This window comes from Malus domestica, chromosome 02, assembly GCF_042453785.1.
Source record: "Malus domestica chromosome 02, GDT2T_hap1".
NCBI classification, from domain to species: Eukaryota; Viridiplantae; Streptophyta; class Magnoliopsida; order Rosales; family Rosaceae; genus Malus; species Malus domestica.
This window is the reverse complement of record NC_091662.1, coordinates 27,765,654-27,769,585: the sequence shown is the minus strand read 5'-3', so window position 1 is coordinate 27,769,585 and position 3,932 is coordinate 27,765,654. Positions and strand designations below refer to the sequence as shown.

The window sequence follows — 3,932 nt, the reverse complement described above, 5'->3', positions numbered from 1 at the left end:
GCAATTCTCAGGATGAGTCTATTGAGCACGTCTTGTTTCTATGCCTATGGGTAGATAGAGTTTAGTTTGGGAGTGCTCTGGGTTTGAGAATTGTAAAGCCCATGGTTTCTACATTCTCTTCATGGCTCGAAGGTATATAAATCTCTCTCCTGGGGCAATATGAGGATAAAAGGAAATCATTGGCCTATATCACGTTTACATGCTGGTCAATATGGAAGGCTCGGTGTGAGGCAGTTTTCAACTCTAGACAACCTTCCCCGGGGAGAACTATTCTTGCTGTCTCCATGGTTGTCTCTTCCTTTATCAAGGCTAATTCGGGCATTGGTAATTCACAAGGTTTGTTGAATGTGGTGCCTTATGTTCCCTCTCAGTGGTCTCCGCCAGCTAATGGTGTTCTTAAAGTGAATGTGGATGCCAATTGGAAAGGAATAAGCAGGGGCTGCCATATAGGGGTGGTTATTAGGGATTTTGCTTGCCGATGCTTAGTTGTGAGAAGGAAGGAAATTCGGGCCTCCAGTGCGCTGGTGGCAGAGGCAAAGGGGATTTTGGAGGGGTGTAGGACTGTGAAGAGGTGAGGTTGTGAGGATATCATGGTTGAATCGGACTCGAGGAATCTTATCTCTTGGTTGAATGGAAACATTGATCAAGGCAACTAGGAGGTTTATCTGACCCTGTTGGAGATTCGTGATGCGGGTTGGGATTTCAGGTCTTGTATATGGGCTTGGGTGCTGAGAACCTATAATGAAGTGGCTGACTTTGTGGCGTTGCATGTGGGAGCGGAGATGAGCAACTTAGTCTGGGTTGTACGACCCCCATCATCGTTTGTACGTGTCATGTCCTAAACAAGGATGGCCTCCCCTGCCCTCCATCCTAGTTTTATGCCCTTAATGAGATTAAGGCGACTTGGGGTAGTCTCCAGGTCTTGGCTTTCTACCTTTTTCTCGTTGTGTATGATGTTTGTTGGTCTATGATGGCCTTCTGTAACTCTTAGGCTTCGACCCTGGTTATGCTAATTTCCAATTTCTCAAAAAAAAAAAAAAAAAAAACAAGACACATACAATCCATCGTGTTAAAAGTGAAACCTTTTGCATAAAGACGTTGATATGGCCATTAGATATATATGGAAGAGCCACTGTACCAGTAATATGGATGATATAATTATTAAACATAGAAATGGTAGGGTAATTGTTCCACAAACAAGCTCCATACAATGTCAACGTGCAAAAAATTAAATAATCTCCTGCCAATCAGAATCAGCTACCTGTTAGATCGATCCACCATCTATATATCCACACAATTGCCTTCCACTAACTAAAAGATCTCTCCAGAGATATATGTCTGTTACTTCTACTCAAAGGGCATGTCTTGCAAACTTAAACAAAAGCCGTGCTGATCTAGCTACTTGGCTAGCCGTCTAGGCCTGCAGGCCTGCAGCACAAAGCATATAAGCACACAGGCATTACGTGCGATTAGGAACTTGACGATGGTGATGATTAGGATAACAAAACAGAAAACAAGAAACAACTGGATAGCATCATCTTTTCTACAGTGATTTATGGATTTCATTCAATGGACGTAAAATAAAAGTTGAAAGATAAATTGTTTAGATAGGTTATAAAAATCATTTGAAATTGATTGAATTCTAATCAACGGATTTAGATCTCATTCAGATCCTCTCTATCTATTTATCGTAAATCGTGCGAACATGAATCATTTTGAAATTTTTCATTTAAAATTAAACACAAACAATACCTAACGAAAATTGACTGCACGATATGTACGATGAACGGATAAGATGTGAGAATTTCTAAAATCCTTACAAAGAGGATCTGGAGAGAATCCTCATCCCTAATCAACTATCTTGCTTCATTGAGATACGATGTATATGAGTTATTGTAGTTAAGGGGTTGATGAACCGTACAACTCGGTCGACCTATTCAAATTGATCGAGTCGTACCAAACCAAATTGTAATAAATTTAATTTGGTCCGGTTTGATCTATCTGGAAACCACTTTAACAAAACAAAACCAAAATCCGTATGTTCATTTTATTATTTTCTGGCATATATGTAGGCACATTGTTTTATTAGCTGTCTCATTACATACAATTATGTTTCATTTCACAATCAAATCAACATTCAATATAATTAGATTGTACTTTGTTACTTTGCTGCAATGTTTAATTTGTTGGGATGTGAAAATTTTAATTAGAAATTAGAATGCATGGTGGATGCAATAGTAAGAAGTAAGAAAAAAAAATTATGTGTTTTGTTTTTATTAAGGGTACAAGTGTAATACAGTTACTAAGTTTGTTAGTATTTGGTTAAAGTAGTTAGGATTTTTTTTATAAAAAAAAGGTGTGTAATATTCATTTAGTGAGTTAATACAAATCATATTTCTCTATCTCTCTCTAAAACTCTATGTGTTCATCCTTCTGTAATCATCTTTTCTTCTTGATTTTTTTTTCAATTCCCAGACATTGCAATGTAGTTAACATCGTATCAGAGCCACCAGGCTCACGCCATGGATTCTGGTGGTTCCGTTTTTCATTAAATTTCGTCATTTTCATCGTTTTTCATTAGATTTTCTTCAGTGCATCCTCGATGGTCCTGTAATTTCTTGGTTGATTTTTCATCTAGGCTTCCGCAATCTGGGTTGTCAAAATTGTTTCTTCCGTTCTTGAAAGTATTACCACATCTTTTCCACATACGGCATCTAGCAAACATATTACCACCCCTCTAACCCGATACAAGAATACTCATCTCTACCTCGACGGAGATCGCGAGCCTGCAGCGTCTCGAAGCCTTAACCTTAATAATCTAATTGCTTGTTGTGATTCGGATCGTTGTCTCCCTTAGTGGAACTCTGAATTGGTGTGTTGGTAGCTGGTGTGGAGGAAAGTTTAAAAATTGTGCAGCTTGGTGTGGAATTTGACTCTCTTCCCTCTGGGGCTCTATGCAGATTTTGGTATGGTTCTCTGCTTCTTCCTTCCATAATGTTTCACTAAACTTGCATTGGATTTGGGTATGGTTCTTGAAGTTCTTGGAGTCTAGTTGCTGTTCTTGGATTGGTGATCTTGCTATAATCTTTTCTGGTGGCGTTGTTGGAATCAGGTCGTTACATTTCCTTGTTTCTTCAATTTTGCACATAAGGTGTTTGTGTTTTTGGGTCAATGAAATTTTATGCAGTGTTGGTGAGAATTATGAGCAGCCTCTCCATAAATGGGGGTAAGGCTAGCCGACATTCACCTCTCCCAGACCCTGCGTAAAGCGGGAGCCTTGTGTACGACAATGTTGATGAGAATTATATATGATCTGTTTCGGGGTTTTGAGTATATGATTAAGGCTGATTGCAAGAAATGTTGGTAGTTGAAGAAATTTCTGAAGTTGCTTGTTCAAAGAGTTGTCAATTGTTGAAGTTTATGAGTTTTATGAATTCATAATTGATATGGCCGATGCCAAGAATGTTTGAGTATATAGTATTCATTGAAGTTGATAATTGAAGAATGTCGAAGTTAGAAAGTTAGCGAATTTGTTACGTTTTAGGTATAGTTGCATATTGATATGTTTGGAGAAATGGGTATGGATTCTTGGAACAGATACAGGTCTTGAAGCAGTAGGAAAAGGTTGCCTGAATTTGAAATAGTTTTTCCTTCGCAAATGTCTATTCGTATCTAACAGTGGGTTGGTGTCATTTTGCAAAGCAGCAAGGTCTCGTAAGAGTCTTCATTTGTAAGAGTGCCACAGGATCACAGCCTATAATGTTGAGTCTAACCAACTCAGTTGTTCGTATGTACCTACAGTAAGCCTGGTTATACGATGAAGTTTGAAGAAGTTGATAACAGTAAATCCCACGAAGGGTAATTCCGTGATGTGAGTAGGTAAATCCCACGAAAGGTAATCCTACATAGATGTTGATTTTCTGTTGTTGAAA

The 3,932-nt window shown here is 38.5% G+C and overlaps 1 long non-coding RNA gene across 1 annotated transcript; it reads left to right on the top strand.

Annotated features, from left to right (window-relative positions):
* Positions 1 to 2,841: 2,841 nt before the first annotated feature.
* LOC139193809 (uncharacterized) lies at positions 2,842 to 3,932 on the top strand. The gene is made up of 2 exons (XR_011578300.1): positions 2,842 to 2,966; positions 3,706 to 3,932. It is a non-coding gene; the product is annotated as an uncharacterized lncRNA (long non-coding RNA).